The sequence below is a fragment of the Rousettus aegyptiacus genome, unplaced genomic scaffold, assembly GCF_014176215.1.
Source record: "Rousettus aegyptiacus isolate mRouAeg1 unplaced genomic scaffold, mRouAeg1.p scaffold_m13_p_2, whole genome shotgun sequence".
Lineage (NCBI taxonomy): Eukaryota > Metazoa > Chordata > Mammalia > Chiroptera > Pteropodidae > Rousettus > Rousettus aegyptiacus.
This window is the reverse complement of record NW_023416295.1, coordinates 104,670,596-104,697,665: the sequence shown is the minus strand read 5'-3', so window position 1 is coordinate 104,697,665 and position 27,070 is coordinate 104,670,596. Positions and strand designations below refer to the sequence as shown.

At 30.5% G+C, this 27,070-nt stretch overlaps 1 protein-coding gene and 1 pseudogene across 9 annotated transcripts in view; both read right to left on the bottom strand.

Moving 5' to 3' along the window:
- The window catches only part of MGAT4C (MGAT4 family member C), a 594,490-nt gene that overhangs the window by 105,635 nt on the left and 461,785 nt on the right, over window positions 1-27,070 (bottom strand). The window lies entirely within an intron of this gene.
- Window positions 2,005-2,123, bottom strand: LOC118614597 (annotated as a pseudogene).

Here is a 27,070-nt window from a genome sequence, read left to right as displayed (position 1 = left end):
CAGTATTATACATCACTACTGTAATGTGTAACATATTTTTAGTGACATATCTTTATGGTATGTTATAGGCTAAAGTAGAGTAATTATCATTATAGGAAGGTTTTACAAGAGATTTTATGTTCTAATTCTTATGTTAAAGTTACTTAAGTTTTTTTTCCTGGAAAAAAATGTTAAAAATACTTATAGGTTATATTGTAGAATCAGTCCTTAGTAATTTTAAATTATTTTCAATTTTTAAGAGGTCCTTTATGAGAAAAAATATTTCATCAATAAGACAGTAAAAACTGTCAACGTGTGGTCATTTTATATCATTTCAGCTTATGCCAAGTGTCTGTTTTGCAGAAAAACAAAATAAAGATAAATATTAAAAACTCAATTTTGCTACACTAAAGTAAATCATAAATAACTGCAGAAACAGAAAGCTGTTTAAATGCAAAAATCTTGCTAAATTTTCTGTAAAGCCATACAACATTTAAATGGTGTCTAAATATTTTAAACATAATAAAGAATAGATCTCAATAATTTATATGACCATCCACCTTTAGCTTCTGAGTTAAATTCTGGCTAGACATTAGTAAATAATTAGAAGTGACATGAGATATCCAATATTCAACACAGACTTGCTTTTTCCAGGTTAAAGTCTAGTTACTTTATGCAAATTGGTAGAAGACTGTTATTATGCAGCCTTGGCAATCAACGTTTAATTTGTTGATAGCCTTGACAGTTGTGGCCAGAGTATAATTTGCATGGGTCCTGGTGCAAAACAAACAAACAAACAAACAAATAAACAAATAAATAAATAAGTAAATTGGATTGTGTACAAAACTAAACAATATAATTACCAACAATTAGGCATTAATTATGAGGTAGCAGATTCTCAAACCCATCTGAATTGGCCAAAGCCAGACCTAATTATATTTTAATGTTGTGAAAACATTCATGTTCCTGAAATGATCAGTTGTGTAGAAGGTGTTTCCAGTAGAATTCATGTTTCATAATGGATTATATTATAATGGATATTAAATATGTTTTGATTGAGCGATAATCTAATAATCACAGAAAAATTAATGAGGTGGGATTTATGCTAATTTATTGTAATTTATCTACTTTATCTATTTTATTTGATCTCTTGTTAAAACATTGATATACAAAGAAATGAAAATTATTTTTGGAGTATATAAAACATAAAGTCCATTGATGCTTACATTAAGAAGAGAGAAATAGGAAAAGATGCTTGGGGAAAAAAATATAGCTTCACTAAGTAATTTTCACCATATCAAAGAAACTCTGTCCAAACACTGCCAGCCACAGTATTGATAATGGTTTTGTACTACCAGGTGGGGCATGAAAAAGTATTTATGTGAAAAATATTTTAGCACACAAAGTATTTCATTGTTAATTATTAATGAAAACAAAATTAAGGCAGCCTTTGGGGCATGAGAAATGTTTTACATTCTTTCTGATTAGGAACATAGATGAAGAATGTCATTAAATTTCAGCAGCTTAACAATATCTGAATAAATATTTTCTTTCTCTATTTCCTATGATCTTAATACTTGAAGTTGTCATCTATGAGTTCTCTTGCCAGCCAGTCTTAGTACAATCCATTTATTCTTTTAGAAGTATATTCTAACTACTTGTGACTGACAGGTTATTCTGAGCAGAAGGTCACAGGTAAAATGAACATCATTCTTGCTTGGAGGAACACACCTGTTTTGTCCAGTTTTTTCACATAAATACATATTAATGTGTTCAGTTAGCTAGGGGTATGCACTCTGTTTTTTGAGGAAAATAAGATGCATTCTTTACTTTTACATTAATCTTTCTGATTTCTATATTTCACATTCACTCTCCTGGATTGATAATTAGAATTTATCTGTCTGTCTGTTTGTTTTAGGCAAGGCAACCCTTGGTCGACCTCACAGATTGTAAGGACCTTGTCACTTACAATCCCTTATTTATTTATTTATTTATTTATTTATTTATTTATTTATTTATTTATCACACCTACAACACCTAGTCTTCTTAGGTGGTCTCCCATCTAAGTACTAACTAGGCCTGACCCTGGTTAGCTTCTGAGATCAGATGGGATCGAGCTTGTTCAGGGTAGCATGGCCATAGACCTGTCTATTTATTTATTGAAGCTATTTTAAAAATTATTTTAAGTAGCATCAAAGAACTCATAAGTTGTCTAACGGCCTGTCCTGAATCTTCATCCTAGACAATGTGGCACTGGAAATTACTGAGCAGTTCTTAATTCTTGAAAGCTTCTCTTTCCATGAATTCCACACACTATTTTATTTATTGGTTAAAAAATTTGCTTTCTCAATCGTTATCAGCATCATTTAAAGGTCATATCATTGATTCAGAGTCTTTAAATTTGACATCTACCTTACTTAAAACTTCTTTTGTACATACTAATCTTATTTTCTCCAGATTATAACAGGCACTTTTGTTTACATTTGCTTTATCTTTGCTGTTTCCACACCTGGAAATATCTTACTTATTTTAAACATGATCTACTTTGTAAAATTGTAGTCTTTCCTTTCAAACAGCACTCAACAGACAGACTAAACCATTGGCCCATCTAAAAACCTTGTCTTTATAATGCCTAGCAAAAAGTTTGGCATATTGGAAATTATTAATTGTAGGTGTATGTGTGTTTGTGTGATTTTTACTTATTTGTTTTCAACTTAAAGTGCATATATGTCTTGGACACAGAAAAAAGTGGTTCTAAATTATGAAGTGGCTAAGACTAAGTGAGGTAAAAAGCAAAAATAAATTTAAAAAATAAATTTATATAATATAAATGTTTTTATTATTTAGGATAGTTTCCCCCACTCAATAGCAAATGCCTAGATCAGGTATAAGCCTCATCTGAGTGGAGAATCAAAGATGTTTACAGAGAAAATTTGTTTCTCCTCCTTCAAAGTTAGAGAAATTACTAAAGCATGGTAAATCACTAGAGAAGAGGAAAAGATGCAAATCATACTGAGTGAAAATTAGTGATTTACAAAGAAAATTTTATGAATTATACCATATAGGTAAACTACCACTATTTGGACAATGTAGATGCACATATAGAAAAATAAAATGGTCTCTCTTAAGACAATATTTGAGAGACAAAACTATGAATAAATCTCAAGCCTCTGGATTTCAGAGCTCTATTTCCAAACAAAATATTTACTGAGTTCCAGTGAGAGTAAAACAAAAAAGACAAAAATATTTGAAGAACCAAAACAAAAGCATATAAACGATATCAACAAAATCCATTTTGAAGCATTTATATGGAATTACCAATTTGAAGGGAAAAATAAAGTAAATGACTAATTAAAAGATCTGTTTTTAAAAGACCTCCTGCAAACACTTTTTTAATATTTAAAAATTATGCTCTTATCAAAATTTCTTGAAACAAATTGTATATGCAAATTAGTGTCTCCGTAACTGTTTAAAATTAGCAGGACTGACCACTTACATTCCCAGAGAGGATGACAAGGAGCTAATTGATCCTGCCAGATACCCACTGTGTTTCAATTCAGGTTGCCATTATATGTCAGTGCATGTTTTCAGATGCCAATTATTGCACTTCGAAAAATCTGCATATTACTAATATCTCTGCAACTGAAGAGGAAGAGGAGAGAGTATTCTCTAAACAATATAATTAGAGCAGTATAGGCAATTAACTTTGCTATTTAGTATGAAGTTGAGAGCACTAAAGACTGAAGTAATAAATATTCACAAACACTTCATCATTATACAGAATCACAGAACAGCCACACATTTTTAATACACAATGCAGACAGTCATATTATTAAACTTAATGGCATCTGAGAAATGATGAAAAGCTCACAGCCTTGAGCTTGTAATGAGATAAGCTTGTAGCCTGATCAGCTTGCATACAAATCATCTCATCTGAATAAAATTAATGTTTGATTTTTATATCTCTCCTCAAGCATTGCTGAGTCCCCCTTTTCATTTTATGAACAATTATAGAAAGGAAAATAAAAGTTTAGCTGTGATATGATATATCAGTGGGAGGGTCTACAAATACATGGAATTTTAAGTTCTCATTTCTGGTGCTGAACATGATTTTATATATTTTTAAAAAGTAAAGAATGGATTTGTGATGCTAAATACAATGTGAGAAAATCTTTAAAACTTTTAAATTAATATAAAAATGTTTATATTTAAGTATGTTTTAATATTCTAAAATAATAACAACATGCTACTTTTTAATGCTAAAATGATTGATACTCATAGATTCAATTGCATTGTCTTCTGAAAATTTGATATTCCCTCAAATTCTCATTTTAAAATCATATTAAAGGAGATGGGTGTGTCATGTTCTTTCAAGATAAATCAAAATATGAAAATTATATATTTCATTTTTATTTATGTGATTGAGTTTACATTCAATATTTAAATTCCAAAGTCAGCCATTTCCGTACATGCTTTTCGAAGTGAGTTAATTGTTACAGGTTTTACTTAAACCAATTGCAATCATTTTAAGGTAAGGGAGTGTCCTCTTCCCTGAACATTTTATACAACGTCTGCTTACCTATAGCATTCCAAACTATAAAAGAATATAAACCACAAAATCTTAATTTCCATTTCAAACATGTACCAGGAAATGAAATACAAAAAAATAATTTAAATTAGATAAAACTCCTTGTGGATATCTTAGACCATAATTCTTGAACAAGGTTTCAGATTATATTACATTTTCTCTATATGTGATTTGTAGCTATTCAGATCGTCAGTATCAAATTTTATCTCCAGAAACAAAATTATGAAGAACGAACATTATTCTCAAAACTGTGGAGATTTAAGCTATAAATTAAAGAGAGTGTTGAGGGAAAATATTTAGATAATAACTAATTTGATAACTTAACATTTCTTTCTTGAATCACTCCAGCTTACTAAAAGACATTTATTTCATTGTATTCACATAGACATCCCCTAAGTGACATAATTGAGAAGTAAGTGGGTCAAAACATAAAGTACATACAATATGGTCTGGCAAAAATTATATGCTCAATAACTGTTAGCTATTACTCAAGAAGTAACCCTGCACTCCAGCTCCTTCTATTTCTCTTGTAAGCCCACCAAGATTCAATACTGTTAGTTCTTATACATGTTTTGCAAACTGAACTTTCCCTTCAATTCAAAAATCATAAAATTTGGAAAGAATCTGCATTCATATTCCAAATAGTACTAACTTCTTCAAAGAAATTAAACCCGTAAATCACAGATAACGCATAATGTGTATAGCTTAGATAGGAAATTATCAGAGGTCCCCAAGATAACCCTCAGGCTCAATAATTCTCTAGAAGGGCTTATAGAATCACAAAAAAGCTATTATACTAATAGTTAAGGTTTGTTACTGAGAAAAGATAGAAATTAAAAATTAACAAAGGGAAAAGGTACATCAGATGAAGCCCACCTTAGCATTGGTATCCAGAGTTTTTATTGAAGGTCAATAATACAGGCATTTATTGCCTACAGGATTGATCTCCAGCCTCCTTCAGAGCAAAAATAAGCATTCACCATAAATCATATTGTTAGCTTATACTTGTCTGTTGATACTGGTACACATGGCCCAAGACATCAGACTTACAAAAACAGGCATTCACTTCAAATAGAGTGAGTGGCCCAAAGTCTTAAACACGTAAAAATATTCTTAGCCAGTAGAATATTTCAAAGGCTCAAAGTTATCTCCCAAGAACCAGCTAAAGATCAGTACTGAAGATAGATCCTTCTTTGAAATTAGTTAACTTGTTTCTGCCTTGAAATCTAAAATGAAATTCAAATCAGTTGACCAATAAACACAGAGGAAAAAAAAAAGGATCTCAGCACCATATGTAAAGATTGGTGAGTGAAAACATTTATGTACTTTATCAAAATAAAATCTTGCTACATAATTCTAACTCTTAAAAATAATATCCCGTTTTAAATTACTTTTCTGATTAACTGATCAATTTACCTAATTCAGGTGCTCATTCAATAATAGGCGTGACTGATACCTGTAGCTTCAGCCCTAGTTTATGCCTTCATGCTCTGGTCCCTTAAATGAAGCTTCACCTTGTTCCTGCCACTAAACCTGTTCTATATCCTTGTTTTCCTCAATTTCCTCAATTCAAATTCTAGGCCCTGAGGCTAGACCCCACCCAATCTCACCTTCAAGCTCTGTTACCTAAATAACAAGATCCATCCTACCCTCTTAGTCTCACACCTACCACCAAGTTTATACTTGCCAGCACTCTGACCTTCTGCTGAGAGTTCCTGAGACTGCCTGCTGGAACTGCCACTCTAACTTAAGCTCTTCGATCTCCTGCCATGTCAGAGGAGTCTTTTTTCAATTCTCTGAAGTTCTCCCTGGAGCATTTGCCCTACAATGGTAAATAAACTTATACTGTTTTCCAATCTTTATATGGGTTCCTTTTCTCACATGGTAAATCTCACAGGCCACTCTGTTCAGAGAGAAATGTATCTCTTATTCACACAACATGCATCCAAAAGTATTTAGGGATTTAGTGAGTGGCCATTAAATACCAGGCACTGTTCCAGTGCCAACAAATATGTGAATATGTAGTTTAAGCAATTAATTGTCTAAGCTGACATATGTATTTGCATTAACATACACACTTATGCAATCCTAGTCTTTTCCTAAAATAAACAAATAAAAATAGATCAGTATGTAGAATCGACTTTCAAATTAACCCCTCCTTCTTCTTATCTTTCATATTCTCCCTGGGCTCTTTTAGTGCTTTGCTAATATGTTCAGTTCTGTTCAGATCACTTTTCAATTCTACTAAGAATACTGATCCTGAAAGTGTAAACTGCTAGATTTTCCACTCCATGGATTCTAATCTTCACCATTGATCGTAAAACTAATACTCTTTGCCCCTGCATGTCTCTAAATATGGTAGAGAATGCCATACAGTCCTAGCCTCTCTCACATTAAAAACAAAGAATAAAAAAATGGATTGCCCTCTCTCCATACAAACATCTGCAAATTCAACAGGTACATGCCCTCTGGTTCTTCTGCTCCTGGAGAAAATGTATTGAATTCACTGATATTCAGACTACTGGCAGGAGAAAAAAATCTACCCTCAAATTACTATATCAGCACACACTAAACAAATACAATAAAACATTTAATAAATTGTCCATGAGGTGAATCATGGAAATATAACCCTAAAAAACACAAAACGGACAGTAGAATGTCTGTTTCAACACTGAATTCTCTGAAGACTTAGTTTACATTCCATCTCATATGTTCAGTTACAAGTCACAAAGAGTTTCTAAAGAGTAAAAACATTCTACATTCTCTGTTCTTATTATGAACATAAACTTTATAGAACAAATTCTAATGTTGTAGAAAAAGACATTTTAATACCATTATTAAAGCATGTTGAAAAGAAAAAGGCAAGTTATAGGGATTCATAATTATATAACATGTATTACATTAAGTACCATGAAGCAGTATTTATTTTATGTTGAATATTCTTTCAGTAAATTCTTAATTCTGTTATCACAAATTATAACTGAGAAAATGACCTGCTAATTCTGACAATATATTTAAATTTCATTATGTACTCAGAAAAACTTGATGAGCTTCTGATATCTTTATTTTTTTTTTATTAGGTAAATTATGGATTAGAAAGTTTGAGTAGCTCTTCCAGAGTCTCAGAACTAAAAAATGTTAGAAAGCAAATATAACTCTGGTCAGTCTGACTCTGTTATGCCCCGATTTGGAACCCCACGAGCCGCAAAGGAAACAACTGCCGATGCAATCACACAAGGGAGTTTATTAGCGAGCTAGCTCGGACCCAACACTATACACAGCCAAAGCAGTATGCAGGAGAAGCATCCTTAATCTTACAGACATATTTAAAGGGAAAAACCACAAGCTGGGGTGACAGGTCTTGGCGTTGCAGGATTAGTAAGTCAAATTTGACCTTTACAGACACTGGTGGGCAGGTAGTTGCAGGGGAGGTCTAACTAGCCAACAATAAAAGGGGAATTCCGGGGCCATTCTTACTGGTTGACTACATCTGGTAGGGGGGGTGGCTAACGTTCCTATAGCTTTCCCATAGTGACAGTCAAACAGTAATTTCCAGGAACTGGCTAAAATGGAGGCCTGTCACAACATGGAGTCACTTTGGTTCTTCAACTCAAAATTTCATGGTCTTTTTTTCCACAAGAGCAAGATAATTTTCCAGATGAAATAGCTTAATTTGTTATAAGGCTAACAGACAATTCAGTCAATCTCCCTTCCCTTTATTCCCATCCCCCTCCTGGTGTGTGTGATTGCTGTAATTTAGGCTTTGCATACTGTAAAACTATCTCCTAACCTATATTTTATTCAAAGGAGTTACTGCAAAATTGGTAAGTACAGACCATGTAGAAAACTCAAATATTCGCATTGTATGAGACATTTTAGAATAGGCAGAATATAAAAAAAACCCAATATACTACAATATTTGTAACATGTAAATTGTAAATCATTTAGCTGAAATAGTATTCATGAACTAAGTAAATTATTAAATTTCTCTCTTTTTAACTTAACTTTCCATTATATAATAATAATGACCATAGGTTAATCCTGAATTTAAAGTTACAATCAACAGCTTTCTTGTTCACCACACTGTTTAATATGCATGTCCTTGTTATGCAAGTAGAAAAAAAGATTTTTTAAAAATTTAAGAAAATAATAAATTCACTTATATGACTTTAATAATTCAGTGACAAAAAATATTAACTAAAAAAATACATATTTTTTCTTGAAGGGCCAGTGATGGTTAAACGTGATGAAAAAAATGATAATGAACACATCATATTGCCTATTATTTTATGGTAAATGCATACCGAATGGACTGAATAACAATACCTCTCTGTACCAAAGGACCAAGCATTTTATTCCTTTAACAAACAGTATTTCCATTTTTGCATTAGTTCACAAAGCAACAGTTCAATTGAAGTTTCACAATGCTTTTAACTATGTCATAGAATTCTTTCTTAATTATTGCTCCTCAAAATATTTGTTTTCTTAAGCTGTTACATTATATGAATCATTTTTAGCATTTTAGAATTATATTGTTAAGTGCTATAAAATCCTCTATGGGATTTTGATTCAAATCAAATGAAAACTATGCTACAACTCAAGGATATTTAATACTTTATTAAAAAATCCATTTTCTAACCTCATATTGCTACCTAAAATACTATAATTAGAAAATGTAATGATGTTATATCCATTACTTAATCAATACAATAGATAGCTACTTCACCTATTTTTCTAAGTTTCTGATACTGCAATATAGAAAGAAGTTTATTAGACATAGCAGAGTTGATCTTGGCCTCATTATATCAGGATTTGAAACTACTAAGCTAGGTGTTTAATAGTAAATTTAAAAATTAGCTACTATTTAAATTATACACTTAAATTTGAAGATGCAGTATTCATGTAAGGAAAAATAATATGCTTAAGAACCTGTATTCTGCTTTGCTGTCTGCAACTTTCTCATTTTTATTACCTTCGTACCACAGCCAAAATTATCTAAATGTATCGAAGGTTGAGAAGCAAGGGAACATAGACATAAAATTGCAGTCAACTATAATGGATTAGGTGCTCAGCTGAGGATAAGTATAGCTTTTGACAGGCTGCAAACCATTTACAAAATTATTAGAGTAATAAAATGCTTAAATCCCAAACTATTATATATTCCAAACATGATATAGTATTTTCAAGGGCGAATTTTACTTTTGAAGTACATATGAAAAAAAATGAAATAAAATAAAATAAAGTAAACAAAACAAAAAACCCTCTGTACTTGAAATAAAATTTGACTAGGTAGCCTTAAACTACTGTTAGGTCCTTAATAAGCATGGTATAACAATATTTAGAAATCTAAGTAACACCTTCCCATCCTTCCAGAGTATATAGCAATATGTTACATAAAATATGAGAAAATGACTCAAAATAATAAATAAATCGAAATAACTGAAATATTTAAAAGAATAATACAGGAAAAGGAACAAGTTTTCTTTACGGGGTCACTAAAAATGTCCTTTAAGCCCCAAATCATGCCCTTTAAATCTTGATGATTTTAGAAAAATCTTCTATTTGAGATTCTGCCCTATGTTAAAATGTGAATTTCCTTCGAAAGCCACTGTTTGGATGCCATTAATACTTTAATAAATTAACTCTCAATTAATATTTATTTTACTGTCCATAACATTTATTAAGCATTTATTCTGTCACTGGTTTGTAAATGTTGTTTCAATGTCTCATTTAAAAACCTGCGGAAGTAGTCACAGATGTTAATTTTTTTTTTTTTTTTAAAGATGAGCAATGTAAAGTCAAAGAATTAAGTCATTTGCCCAAGCTGATAGAGCTACTGAATGATTCAAGCAGAATGTTTACTTAATTGGAGCTTGAATCCATAGACATTCTGTCCTCTGGTGAAAAATCTAAGTACGAGGCATTTTGCTGGATTTTTCGAGAATTTCCAAGATGTGCAAGGCACTGTTCCTAAGAGGTTTACTGCCCTGGGAGTTAAACATAAATAAATAGTTAAGGTATTGCTGAAAATTTGCATAACACTTGCTGTACTGGTGCACACAGCCCTTTCACAAACATTAAGTCAATCTACCATCATAAGAGCTCATTAAAGCAAGCATATCAAGAGTTCACCTTATTTAACAGATCAAGAAACTGAGGTTCAGTTAAACTAAATGACTGTTCCCTGGCTATTGATGTTGTAGTTGGAGGTTAGAATCCAAGATTTTGTTCTTATAGGCTGGTCTTTATTTTACTTAACTGTGCTGCTTCAGACATACATTACCAAATAATTACAAAATGGAAATTTCTTTTAAGGTTATGAATTTCAGTAACCTTTGTAATTTATATATCCCAGGGTTATCATGTTTTCGAAACTTCATAATTGTTTATTGGATGAATGATCTGCATTTCTAGAGTATTTCACATCCCTAGAATTTATGTATGCACTCCACATCCAGTAATTATTGAGTACAATTGTTTTTTAAATGAAAAGTTGTAAAAAAGTAAATAAATAAAACAGGAATAGAGAGTATATTCACACTTTGTTAACAAACAGGAATGGCTATCCCAAAAAGCTGTAAAGTTTAGTGTTTAAGAGAAAGACTCTCAAGCCAGGTTGGCTTTATAATTCCACCTCTTTATAATTCTACTACCTGTGTGACTACATTGAGGTTACTTATCATAATCTCTGTCTATGTGCCTCATTTTCCCCTCTTGTAAAATAAGAGTAATATCCTACCTACCTCAGAGATTGTTATATGAATTAAATGAGTCGATACGTGTAAGAACTTAGAAAAAGGACTGGCATTTAGTAAGCATTATATGTTCTAGTTACTATTATTATATGATATTTATTATTATTTTACTCAGTTTTGATTGAATACAGGCTCAGTCACTTGTTTGATCTTGGGAATATTGTTTTCTATCAGTGAGTTCCATTTCTTCATCTATAATAGCTGATATTTACAAATTAACATACTAATAATATTGTGTTTAACACAATGTAATTGCCCAATAAACTTTAATTTTTTTTGTTTCATTTTATTTAATAAACATTGAGTGACTGTAGTGTAGTCTCTGAGGATAAAAATGTTTTAAAAACAGGTAGGATTCTTCTTTTCTGATGTTTTAATAGGTAATGCAGACATAATAAACTATTTCACAAGTATATAATTACATATAGTGAATACATACTCAGCTGGAACGCTCAGAGCTAATATATGTAACACATAATTCATCATCCACTTACCTTTGATTTATGAAGTTTATTCAATTTTCTGTGCTTAATTTTTAAGTTTGCTAAGGACAGAGCTTAGATTTTCAACTTAGAGCAAAACAGTCACCCCCATATTTACTACAGACCATATATTTTTTTAATGAATAGAACTTCACTGATTTTTTTCTTAAATTAGGAGTGATAAAGCAAATGAAAATGAGATCATCTCTAATGATGTTGACAGAGTCCCAGACCTAGGTGCTCTGACTCAATGTATCCTACTTATCTTTCTAATAATTAATATTAACAATTCAATTTATTAAAGTTATTAGAGCCATTAATGACTCAGGTATAAAATTATGGAATCATTACATTTTAAAATATAATCATAAAATTATATGCATAGAGGGTCATGCATATACAATTTTGAACATGAAACTGTCACAGAGAAAAATGTTAGCTAGCAAAGTCTACATTAATGCAAGCATTAATGTTCTGCAGGAGACGTCCAGTTGAGGCTGGGATAAAATGCGATCATGGTGGTAAATTTCTTAGTATAAGGGAGTGAATAACCTAAACAGGAATTCATATATTTCTTAGAAGAGTTTCCTGTTACTCCTTACCTAATAATGATTTTTATTACTATGAACACTTAGTTTAATTCTGCATCAGCAACTTTCACATTGGCAACTAAATTTGTTATATGTGAACATTTATGTATTCTGAAGATCACTAAACAATATGACTGACTCCCTTATCAATTTACTATATGAGGAAGATATATTTTTAGAAATGCTGATGTGAATTTTGTAATTATTATCATACCCCAAGCAGTAATGCCTGTAATAGAACAATTATTTAAGGATATTCCAATTAGCTACTTTATTTTTATTCAAAATTTTGTTGTTTCTTTTTAAAAATACATGCAACAAATCAGCAGAAATTGGGCACAGTGAGCTACAGTTTTTTACACAATTATGAATATATTGAATTTAATCCAAAAATATATTTTACTTAAAATAGTAATCCAAAATTTGTTTAACCTTTCACAGTATTGTTTTTCTACAGTAGAATATTTTGTTAGTCACTTGATAGTGAAATGTTAATATATAATTTAGCAATATTTTATAATTTAGCAATATTTTATGCAGATGTAGGGGGACATATATACTAAGATAAATTTTTCTCAAATATAGTCAGCCTGAGAAAAGTCAAAATAAATAAAAAGGGGAAATGTATTAATATTTTTTATTTGGACCCTTCTCCTATTTATGACTTCTCTACATTTTATTTTTGAAGGCTGCATTATGTTTTGCGATCTATTACTTTGTATGGTCTTTCCCCTTCTTCCACTCTTCCTTGTGTTTTTGCTTGCTTGTACTGTGATATAATTTTTTTTGGTCTCCAATAAACAGAGTTTTCATTGTGTCTCTAGTTAGAGCAATGTTGTCACATTCATATACAAATAAGAAAATAGCCTGTAACATAATATTTAATAACACCCAAAATGCCATAGTCTATGTTTGTAGTAAAAATCAAGCTGTTATTCTCACAAAATAACATACACACATGCACACACATGCACACGGATAAACAACTAACTTAAATTCACCTTCATTTTGGACATTTCTATATTTTTTTCTTTCATTACTATACTGGATATACCTTGATCTTTGTGTACTTTCCTAGTCACTTCTTTTTCATCTTTTTTTTTTCACAAAATTGTAAAGAATAGTTGAGAATCCAGAAGCAGACACATCTGGAAATGCATTCTGGTGTTTTTTTATCTTACCACTTCTGTGAAATGAGTAAGTTACTTATGTCTTAATTTTAAATCAATTACAAAATTTAGATAATAAATATTGCCTCCTAATTCATAGCTCATTGGGAGACTAAATGAAATAGTGCGTATGACATTCTTACAGTACTTAATAAGAAGGTATCAATAAATATACCTATTATCATTGACTTGTTTCTCTCCTCTCATTATTAAAATCAAATGTTCCTTAACATTCTGCCTTCCATTTCCATGGCTCAAGTTTGTGGCTTTACTTATTGTGAAAGCATTACTAAGTTTTATAACCTAAGCATTCCTGATAAAGTTGTATTAAAATATGCTTTATACAAGTCCATTTTAGGATAAAAATGCTGTCATTAATTTTAAAAGATTGAGATGTGAGAATTAATTTATTTTAGAAATAAAAAAGAAGGAAGAAAACACATTGGTCCTCACCCTTATTTACATTTTCTGCAATAAGCATGATTGGTTTACATAGTTCACAAAGCTAGAAACTAGAAATCAATCAAAACCCTTTTCTTTACCTTATCCTTCTATATCCTCTTGTTCATATCCCAATTTTACACCCTAATTTTCTCTTGTCTGCTTCATTCTCTATATAGCCATGTTTATTACATTATCTCAGAACACCTAAACTGCCAAAATGTTACTGACTCCATCTTCTTGCTTTCATTCATGTCTCTTTCCAATGAATTATTTTAAAGTACTTATCCAGGCTTCTCTCTCAACTTTATAAGTGCATGATTTGTAATGCCAGATAAATACCAAACATTTTAATGCAGTGGTTCTTAAACTTTAAAGTGCATAGTATTATCTGAAGGGCTTGTTCAAAAAAAAAAAAGAAAAAAAGAAAAAAGAAAAAAGAAAAAAGAAAAAGAAAAAGAAAAAAGAAAAAGAAAGAAAGAAAGAAAAATAAAGCTTCCCAGGACCCTACCTCAGAGTTTCTGAGTTAGTATTCTTCTTCAGTGGGCCCTGACAATTGGTCTTTCTAACAAATTTCCAGGGGCTGCTGGTCTTGGAATCGTACTTTGAGAATCACTGTTTAATATGACCTAAAATGTTTTCTAGGACTTCATTTGCTTCATATACTCAAATCTGATCTCTCACTATGTTCTCAAGCTTATTCGTATTCCATATAGTCCTAAATACTTGGGCTTGCATACATTTCCATATAGAATCACATGTTCATTTTTTTTTTTTTTTCTGGAATATCCTTTGTTTCATTTCTCCATTGTTCTGTAACCTTGTCTACTTTGCTTGCTGATGATCACATTTGAGATTCAGCTCAAATATAGTTTGGTTTGGAGGCACTCCCAAATTCTTTTTTTTTGTATGATCTCATAGGTCAGACAATACCTGTACATGACTTTTCATTATACTTACTATAATATAATTAGAATTTTTTTCCACTTTTGGATACTTGTGAGCTCCTCATTTTATTTTTCAATATATTCATAAATGCGTCTGGTATTCCAATTGTATACATTTATCATAAAGTAAAAAGCGCACATGCTAACATTAAAAAATAATGTAAAAAATAACAAATAAAAATGTGTCTATTAGATTAATAGTATTCCTGGATGTTTTCTCTTTTAAAGCCCTTTTAAAACTGTATTTTACAAATAAAGATACTTTCTTGTGTGTTGAGAATTTTAACAATGACATAAAATATTGGTTACATTACACGTTATATCCTATATAATCCTCTTTTAGGCTGAAACAATATATTTCTGCTATTTTTATTTTCCTAGTTTAGTGTGTGCTGAAGTGCTAAGAAGAGATATTGTTTATATTCAATGTTCATTATTACATTAAATTAAGGAATATGTACTGAGAATTTACTATGTGGCAAGCTCTCTTCTAATTTACATAATTTCCCATAACTCAGAGCTAACGGTGAAGCAGTAGGTAATATGTCTGACCCATTTACTACCCCATCATCTCTTCTTCATGCCATGTAGTGCAGTTGATTAAACTTGTGTAAGACTACCAGTTTACTTTTCAGTAACATTGATCTACAGCTCTTCTAAGACATATATTGTACCAAGTGAACATTCTCGCAAGGGATACTGTTATTGAGGAATTCTCATGAACGGAATAGAAATTGGTAGGAAGCAGAAGATATAATTGGGCAGCTAATTAGAAAAAGCAACTATGATACTCTGTACAATAGTAGATAGTCTAATGAGATTTACTTCCCTGGGATATTACCAGAGACTAACCCATTATAATTTCCCCTTAGTTTTCATTAAGCATAATTACCAAATAAAAATTGTATATATTCAAACTGTACAATATGATGATTTACCTAAACATTATGAAATGACTGTCACAATTAGTCTAATTAGCGCGTCAACGACCTCACATAGTTACCTTTGCATGTACATATGTGGTGAAAAAAATAAACATTCTTTTAAGAAATTTCAAGTACACTATACAATATTATTAATTATGGTCATCGTGCTAGATATTAGATCTCCAAAACTTACTTATCTTAGACCTGAAAGTATACTCTTCGACTGTATCTCCCCTGGCCCTCAGCCCCTGGCAACCACATTCTACTCTCAGTTTCTGCATTTGACTCTTTTTAGATTCCACATATAAGTGAGATCATACAGTATATTTATCTTATTTCATTTAGCATAGTGGCCTCCAGGTTCGTCCATGTTATAAATGGCAGAATTTACTTTTTGTGGCTGAATAATATTCCATTCATCTTCTTTATTCATTCATCCATCCATTGACAGATACTTAGGTTGTTTCTATGTCTTGGCTATTGTGAATAATGCTGCAATAAACATGAGTATTCAGATATCATTTTCAGATATTTATTTCCTTTGGATATATATCCAGAGTGATATTATTGCTAGATCATATGTTAATTCTATTTTATTTTTTTGAAGAAACCCCATATTGTTTTCCGTACTGGAAATTCTGTACCAATTTACATTGTCAAAAACTATGTACAAGTAAACCATGATACTTCTAAAAATAAATAGTTTTTTTTAACTTTTTTACTGTAAATTGATGTATAGACCCTTTAACAAAATAATGAAAGATGAACTTCAATATGTGTATTTTAAAAATGTTGAAAAAAGAACTATTTTGAAATATGAAAAGAAATTATTTCAAGTACACCTACCAACTAGAATAGACTTAATCTAACTAATATTAGATTTCCCCTAATATCTAAGAAATAGAGGTGAGCATAAATTCTTTTTATATTTTGAATTCATAAAAATAAAACATTTTTTCACTATGTCACCAATATAGTAATATTTAATATAGCATATATACAAAATATTTCTTTGAGAAAAAACAATCATTTATAAAATAATGAAAGTACTGCAAAGAAATTTTCAAAAAAATCTCTTATGATTATAGTGTCTAATATAACATCTCTTTCTACTAATCATTTATTTATGAATCTTAGTCTCCTATTCTCATGCTTATAAAGACAATTTCTCATTATATTGTGATTAACCCTACTAGAGACTCATTATTTAATATTGAATAAGAATACTAGCATATTAGGAGCAGTCATTTTAAAAATAGGTTTCATTGTTACTGATAATGTAGAAAGTGGTTTGCTTATAGTTATCATTGAATCAGATTTTTATATTTTTTTAACATGACTTGAGAATATTAAATAAAATTCAAGTACAATAAATATATTGGAGGGAAGATTAAATCGACAATTTGCACAAAGCATATAGGTAGGGAGAGCATTTGTAATCTCTGTACTCTTTAGCTGAGGACATGGATATTCACAGTTATGCTAGAACTTGATTTAAGAGCAAAATATGGATTTTTTTCTTTTTCTTGCTTTTACTATTCTTAGATGATCAAAATAACATTTTTCCCCCTACTGCAGTTTGTTATTCATCACATTTTTATTGTTACTCTTTGTTTATAGTTAAGCAACTTTAGTAGAAATTTTCCTTCCGGACTGCTTTCCCTTAATCAAAAATATACGTACATTCCCATTATGGCAATTATTTAAGCCAATGGCTGCCAGTCACTAGATTTCGACCCTGAGAGAAATATATGTAAAACTCTTGTTTTAAAACCATTAAATTCATATAAAGATACTTGCTTTAACATTAAGACCAGCTTATCATTTCATTGCTAGTCATGTTCTGAGCTATTTTGTTTTGTTTTGTTCAGTCAAGATATCTCTCAACAATGCCTAGATAAACTGACTCAAATTCCTGTCTTGACCAACCCTCCGAATTTTACTCTTGCCTTTATGATCTCACCTATGTTATGGTCCTGCTCTCTAATTTTCTTCTGGATCTTCAAATCCAAACTATTTTCTTTCCATTTGTTTTTCCAATACTGTATTTTTCACATCCTTGGGGTATACTTGCTTCTAGATTGAATGTTTGACAGTCATTTAAAACTTGCCTTGCCTCACTAGAAATAGCTACCCAATTCTAGCATTCATATCAATATCAATATATCTGGAGGACACATGGGGTTACGGTAATATTTTAAGGTAAAAAAAATGGAAACATCTGGACAAAATTTGAAGAGAAGTGGTCAATTAGTACATTCAACTATATCATAGATATAATTATCTTAATTAATATTATGAACATATTTTCCATGGAATCTTTCAGATGATACATGTTTCATGAGTCCTAAATATATTAACCTGTATAATGCAGGTTTTAACAACTTATCTAAACAATTCTAATCATCAAGGACTCCTATCAAGACTAATATTACTTTTGTCATGAACATTAGAATTGACTAAACTAGGACCAACCGAAGAATAGATTATGGCAGAAATCTCAGTAACAAAACCAATTTTTTTTGGAATTTTTTTCTTTTTTTCTTTATAGCAAATAAGAGCAATATGTCTTCTTTTTGTTTTTCAGTGTTCAATATTTTTAAATGACTTTGATGTGTTCTGAATTATTTTTCTGATGAAAAAGACATTTCTTAAACCATTCTCAACATTCCAAATGTACTTCTATATTCTCATATCAATATTATCCATCATTATTTTAGATCATCTACCTCTAGAGCTTAATTAATTGAATATCTTTAAAAATAGAAATGACACTTCCTACTTCATCGTACTGCAATGAATTTCATATTGAAAATTTTTCATTTGTATGCCTTCCTAATTCATAGAATCTAATGCTCCTAAAGATTCTTCTTTCTGTGGCTATATTTTAATTCCATATACCTCGAGGCCTCCATTAATATGAATGTAACATTTTGTAAGTCTTTTTTGTTTACTGAGGTAATATTTATGTATAGTAAAATTCACCCTTTTGCAGTATACAATTTAGTAAATTCGACAAACATTTGCAATGGTATAACCATCACCACAATCAAAATAAAGAATATTTTCATCATCCATTAAGATGTTTTCATTGCCTTTTGCAGTCTTTCCTTTTTTTTTAAACTACCCAAAGTTCCTGGCAATCACTGATATGATTATCTTCCTATAGATTTGCCTTGTCTAGAATGTCATATAATACATATTTTCTTTTTCTACACGAACTACTTCATTAAGGAGAACTTATAATGTGGTATATACATATATATACATATATATATGTGTGTGTGTGTGTGTGTGTGTGTGCGTGCGTTATCTGTATGCATATACACATATATATAAATGAGACAGAGTAGTACCACTTTGAACTTAGACATTGTGTTTTTCTGCAAAAAAAATGTAATTTTTCGGGGCTTCAGTCTTGAAAATATTAAAGGGGGATTATTTATCCAAGTTGTAACTCATTAAGAATATTTCATATAATCTGAGATGGAGGATTTTCGGAAATACAAAGATATTCTTGAATTAGGAGAAAATTACTTTGAAAAATCAAATTTAAATTTTTTTCTAATGATTCCCAAATGAGATAACCAAAGCGTTTTACATCCCAAGGATGCTGTGGTAGAAGATGAGGCATATGCCCTGCTGAGATAAGAACCTACTGGTCTTTTGCTTGTCTTCAACAATATTTCTTTGAGCAAAGATTGGTTTTCTCTTTTCTACTTCAAATTTTCTGCTTCAGTTATGCTGGAGAAGTATTTTTCAAAGAGGAGCATGAAATAACTACAAAGAATGACAATGAGAAATTACAGAAAATTTCAGTGATTTTAGGAGAATGGAATTGAAGTTGTCCGCTCAAGCACAGAGATGATTTTCTAGTGGGAAATATAGGTCTGGAAGTTGCATATGTTGTGATAGTTTGGTGGCAGAATATAAAATAAATTCTTTGTAACAACATTTAAAATTTCCTCGGGAGTATAAACATTATATCATCTTTGCCTGTGGGCAGCGAGGCTTAGCATATGGAACATAGATAGGAGATGAGGGAAAACTAAGAAACAGGAAGGGCATGCTCATTCAGTCTCTGTGGTATCAATTTACTCTATAGATTCTTAGATACTATTCCAACTTTAGAGAAAGCTTGTATACACATATGCATTAGAAAAATAACCCCAGAAGAACCTGAATGCTCAAATGAAATTAATTATGTAACCTTCAATTCTAAGAAAAAAAATAATTCTCTCTACAATTTGTTGCAGATACGACATTTGGGAAGTTTGAAGCAAATGGTTTCTGTCTTGTAGTATATAACTATGGTCTTATGGGAAATTAATTAACTAATATAATTTTAAAATCCCACTACCAGTTAAAAGAGGAAAGTATATTGCAGACTTTCCATTCACCTAAATTTAACCTCCCTCTTCTCTGGCAGTTTGTTCTCTGTATCTATGGGCACTTAGGTTGTTTCCATATCTTGGCTATTGTAAATAGTGCTGCAGTGAACATAGAAATGCATAGATCTTTACAAATTAGTGTTTTGGTTTTCTCTGTTTTTAATCATTTAGTCCTGCTTTCTATAAATCTTCTAATATTTGATAGAATGTTGAACCCTGCATATGCAAAATTATAATTTTAGGTTTTGATATCATTATTTTCAGCCAGAGAAGATTTCTTTTTTAAATGTCTGGCAGGCAGTGGAGTAGGAGCAGGTCATTTAATCAGTCTTGAATAGAACTGTTTCAAAGATGCTTTTCTGCATTTCTAAGAACATTTTACGTGGGTTTGCTCTTATCCTAGTTGAAGACTAAAGTACTTACCAAAGCCCATCTTCTTTGGCAGGTCCTGAACTGAATGTTTGTCTCCCCTGTCCATGAAATTAGCAAAAGCTCCCTTCAGCTTCTTACCATTTTGACTAAAGTTTAAAAATTAGCAAATACTTAGGAAGGTGTTATTAGGCTCCCTTTTCTGCAACTTTCTTTCCTTCCTTCCTTCCTTCCTTCCTTCCTTCCTTCCTTCCTTCCTTCCTTCCTTCCTTCCTTCCTTCCTTCCTCCTTTCTTTCTTCCTTCCTTCCTTCCTTCCTTCCTTCCTTCCTTCCTTCCTTCCTTCCTTCCTTCCTTCCTTCCTTCCTTCCTTCCTTTCTTTCTTTCTTTCTTTCTTTCTTTCTTTCTTTCTTTCTTTCTTTCTTTCTTTCTTTCTCCTGTGATCTTGGCACCTCAAGTTCTGGCTGCCCTAGTAGACATAAATCCTGATTTTTGCTTTGTAGTCCCAAGAGGCTGAACAAAGCTCTACTCACTTTCTTAGCATCTTCATTCTTTGTACAAATCAGTAAGGAAAAAATGACACAGAAAGAGGTCTCTGCTTGGTACGGTCCTCTTCTTTTTAGGATCTTGATTCCTTAAATGTTGGCTGTCACAGCAATTCTTCAATATTTTAAAAGAGATTTAAATAAAAAAAAATAGGTTCATAGTTGCTTTTCATGATTTGTTTGTTTTCTAAAAAGCTAGTTTTTCTGTATCGGATTATAATTGTATTAGGATATCAATAAATAAAATGTTAATAACAGGAAATATTGGACATTCTAAAAAATATAAAAGAAACTTTTTGATTTTTATTGGTTATTTTTTTTCAATTCTTTGCATCTATTCTATCATACACAGATGTAGGTAACTATATTGATATATGAGAGAGTTGATGATTAGCAAACAAACATCTGAATGCTCTCATTTTTGAACCGTACATTACTACAACCAGATACAAATATTTTTCCTCTTCCACTTGTCTCCCATCTCTCTCTGTCTCTCCCTTTCTATATGTCTATGTCAATATATACTCACACATATACAAATACGCATATATGATCATAAAAATACACGTATGTATACCAACTATACCCACACACAAGTACACATACATACATACCAACAAGAATCAAAGAAAAGATAAAGAAGAAACAGTTGCTTACAGCAATCATTTTCATGCGAATAAAGGACATTTTGTAATTACTCTCAAACTATGATTGTTCTTTTTCAGTCTCTTCATTCCAGGCTACCTGCTTAATGTAAGAAATTGTTCTTTAAATTACTGATGCCAGGTTGCTATACTTTGCGTTCTGATATTGCACATTGCTTTTACCTGTATCACCGAGTGCCCTAGTTTCATACTGTTTAAATGCCTCCATTGTTTACTTCTATGACCTAAAACATCCCATCACCTAACAGCAGCCAAAATATAAAAATGGAATTCTGAGAAAATATTTAGAAATAAATAACATTTTCAAATACATGGGGTTTAGGGAAGAAAGATCCCAAAATAGTTTTAGGTGATTAATTAATTTTTGATCATACGTTTATTGACCATTACCTTGTCTAACACTTACAGGAATTGGACATGACGTTTTAACTAAGTTATACACAATTCAATGAAAAGTGTGGTGACAGTCTACCAATTATTTTATTAAAAAGTTGTCTGACAGGTTATGAATGGTTTTTGATGTCAATTGTTCTTTCCATGGAATTGTTTTTAAGTATTTCATTTTATTAAACATTCCAGTTGATTTTTAATATAATGACTCAAGATGTCCAAACTTTAGCACTTTGTCCACATAAATATTTAGTAAAAAGCAAAACTGTAAAATGATGATTTGATTAAACTGTTTAATCAAAACATTTAATGAAGTAGCTTTAATGTATTTTCTAAAAACAAACTGTTGTTTGAAATAAGCATATTGTCAATTATGCAAACTGCTATCATTCAAACAATTTTGAATGTGTTTAATTCTATTATTAACATGACATAGGACCAAAAAGAGTGAGACTTATGTTTAAGTGGGTATTTTTTCTATATTTTAAAGTTGCGATTTATATTTTTTACCAATATTAAAATAATCTTTTTTTGTTAACTAAAAGCTTTATATAAAGTTAGCTGACTTATTCTAAAATACCTTATATATCAAATACAAACACACATACGCTCATATAAACCAGCACCCATATTTTTAATTGATTGCACAAATACGTGTATACTAATAGGGAAAGTTTTACTGTACACGTTATTAATTTACAATTCAACTTTGCAAAGGGCAAACGTGGTTTCCTTTGCCAAGTGTAATTTGTATATATTCACAAGACCTAAGTAATTATGAAATATATTTTGGATGGGACTTCTGGTTCTCTTTTTTTTTTTTTAAGTAGAGATGATAGATGGTAGGAAGGTCGATAGATGAGAGATGAGAGATAGAGATAGAGATAGATAGATAGATAGATAGATAGATAGATAGATAGATAGATGATAGATAGATGATAGATAGATAGATAGATAGATAGATAGATAGATAGATAGGTAGATAGATAGATAGATAGATAGATAGATAGATAGATAGATGATAGATAGATAGATAGATATAGATAGATAGATAAATGGATAGATGATACTACTTTTTTAAGTGAATATATTATAATCTGGTTTGACTGAAAAACGTGGACTGTTTCTTAATAGAATTGCTGTTAAGCACAGGCAGGACACCTGTAGTATCAATTGAAATGTATAACAATAAGAGTGAAATCTGATAAACATCAAAATAATGTGTTATTTGAGCTATATCTTTTAACTGGTAATTAAATAGAACAAAGCCCCAAAATAAGTAAATTAAAATATTGTTAGTATAACTCAGTGGGAAATGTGAAGATCGGAGCATGATTTCATGTTTTATTTAAATCTGATCAGAATTTTCCCAGAAACTTCTTTTAAGTGAGGGAATATTCATAACAACATGCTAATGCACTTAGGTTTAGTAAAATATTTTTACACATAAAGTCCCCAATACATTATCAGTGTAATACATTCAAAACAAATCAACAAGCATTTACCTGGATTATACAATCTAGATTGTATAAATACATTATTAAATCTTTACTACATTATTAAATCTTTCAAACAAAATTGTTTCCTTTTGTCAGTATGTCTGAAGGCCATTGAGTCACTTTTTAAAAAAAATATTAACTCTATTACAAAACCCAAAATAAATATTTTCCTAATCTTATTTTCTATTTATCATGACCATAATATTTGACTTTCTGATTTTTCTTTTATAAAGCATTATGTCTTTTTGATGAGTTTATTATTTTAATGGATATGTGTGACATATCTCTCTCATATTTTTATTGTTCATGTGCACAGAAATTTCTTCTTATTCCATCAATTCTTATTTTACTGGGGGTATTTATGAGTCAGTTTGAATATTAGTTTTTAAACATTTTTTCAGTCGAGATATTTTTGTGGGTAGAATTTTTGCTTTAATTAGAAATGGTGGTTCAGAATGGACTAATTTTTTTGACATAGTTATGATTTGAGAACATTTCTCTGAATATTAGCTTTGATGCCACTCATTTGTTCCCCTGTAATAAATGCTCAACACACCAGCACGTCTTCATTCTCATGTTGAAATTTCCTGTTTCCAAGGCACCAAGGGTGGACTCCAGAGTATGCCACAAAGAATATTGGACTTTTGTAAGGTTGGTTCAACAATAGACAAAGACAGCTACATGTGGCAAAAGCTCAGTTCTGTGCTAGAATCTGCTCATTTTACTTCACTGGGGTTTTCAAAGAACAAATGCCATCTGTGCAGAATAAAATGTTATTGAACATTTTAATAGCCTTACTCATAATGGTTATAACTTAATGATTATGCTGAATTGATCTGCTTCAACATTTATTCAGGATTAAAACATTTTGACAGACTGCTGCTGCTGTGTCTCCAGACCCTTCTTCATGTGGCTATTACTTTTGATATGCCAGTAGGAAACATATCATTAACAGAAGAGTGAGAATGCTTGTGAGAACTTTAGGATTAGAAGAACAACGAGTAGCAATAGGAGCATCAAGGCTTATGACTGAGGCAGCAGTGAGTTGAAGCAGAGAGAAAAATGTTAGGAGTCAGGAGATTGCAGGATCAGTGGTAGAAATGATGTTTTAAGAGACAATTTAGGAAAGAAAGGTGGTATTTTGTTCAAAATAAGCTACATATTCTGAATTCAGCACCAACGTGACCATAATTTTGTAAAAACATTTTTTTTTAATTTTCCAAGTCATATTTAATTTTATCATTTATTCTGTCATTCATTCAGCATATACTTAATGTGTTTATGATATCACCAGAGTCTGTTGTACACATTGGAGATATACTGGTAAAAACAAAATATTTTTAAAAATATCTTCCTTTATGGAATTTTAATACTGGTCTGTAAAATTGACATGTGATAAAACGGGTATCAGAGTTGTCATAAGAACTAATATGATACATGCAGAATACTTGATAAAGTGTGAAATATAGAAATATTAATTTCAAAATAAATGTAACATTACTTTTGGAGAATGTATGCCATTGTTGTTATATCAGAAAGCAACAAACTCAAACACAAAATCATCTGCTAAAATTTACCATTTTATATTTTTTAAATGTTTGTAAATTGAGGTTAAAGTTTACATACAGTAAAATGTATAGCTCAGAAGTGTCTATTAAGATGAATTTTGGCACATGTGTACACAATTCTACTAATCACCAAATCAGGATACAGAAAATTTCAATCCCCAGTTTTTTTATGATCCCTCATATCAAACTCTGCTCTGGATGGGAAATCTGTTTTTATTTTTAGCTTGTTGATAAATTTAGCTTGTTTCTTAACCTCATAAAAATGGGGTCATATAGAATTTACACTTTTGTGTCTGGCTTCTTATGCTCACTATAATATTACTGAGATCCATCTATGTTGATGTATCTTAATTCATTGGTGAATTTACTATAGTATTAAATTTTATAAGTATATTACAATTTATCCATAATCTTGTTAATGAACATTTGGTAGTTTCCAGTCTTTGGTTATTATTTATAAAGCTCTCTAAAAATCCTTATGCAAGTAATTTTATGGACATTTTTTCATTTATCTTTGGTAAATATCTAACTATACAATGGTATAGGTGTATGATTTACTTTATAAGACACTACCAGATACTTTTCAAAAATGGTTGAAAATTTTATATACCAGTAGTGTATTATTAGTGTTATAATAGTTTATATCCATAATTTTGGCTGTTGTCATTTTAATCTTAGACATTCTGGTAGACATAAAGTCATAACTCGTAGTTTCAATTTGTATTTCCCTGGTGACTGATAAAGTTGGGCATCTTTCTATGTTTTTGTTAGACATTTGTGTAGATTTTACTCATTTTTCATCATGATTGACATTTGTTTATGCATTTTAGATACAATTTCTTTGCCAAACAGATGTATAACAAATATTTTTTTCCAAGGCTGTGGCTTGTGTTTTCAAGAATATAGTTATTTTTCCTATGTTTTCTTCTAGAAACTTTTTGATGACAAAATCTTTACATTTACATATGTAGAATAATTCATCTCAAAATAATTTTTATATATGAAGTAGTGTTTCATTTTCCATTGAACTATGTTCACATCTTTGTTGAGAACCAGTTGTCTATGTGTGTCTACCTACTATAATCTACTAGGCATAGATTATTCTGTTCCATTGTTCTATTTTTTCATTCTTATGTCAATAATACATCGTCTTGATTAATGAAGCTATAAAATAAACCTTGAAATCAAACAGTGAGTGTCCTCTAAATTTATGCTTTTAGTATTTATGTTTTTAGTATTTTTATGACTATTCTAAGTCCTTTCCAGTTCTGGGATGATTTGAGAATTGATTAGTCAATTAGTAACAAATTGGCTGTTGAGATTTTTTATAATGCTTGCTTTGAATCTATAGACTAACTTGAAGAAAACAAATAATTTAACAATATTGAAATTTCTAAACCATAAACATGATTTATCTTTATATAGATTTTCCTTAATTTCTCTTAGAAATGTTTTTGTTTTAGTTCAGAGATATTCCATATTTTCCAATAAGTTTATTCATGATTTTATGATATTAATGCTATTAAAAATGGTATTCTGTCTTAATTTGCTTGTTGCAGTTACACACATTTTTAGTATATTGACTGTATCCTGTGGATTTTAATAATTTATTATTTATTATATTTTCATATATTTTTCAAAAGTTTTTTTTACATATTTAATCATGTTATATATGAATAAAGAATGTTTTTCTCCTTCCCTTTCAGTCATTATACTAAATTTTCTCCTCATTTTCTTGCTGGATTACACTGGTGTGACTTCCAGTACA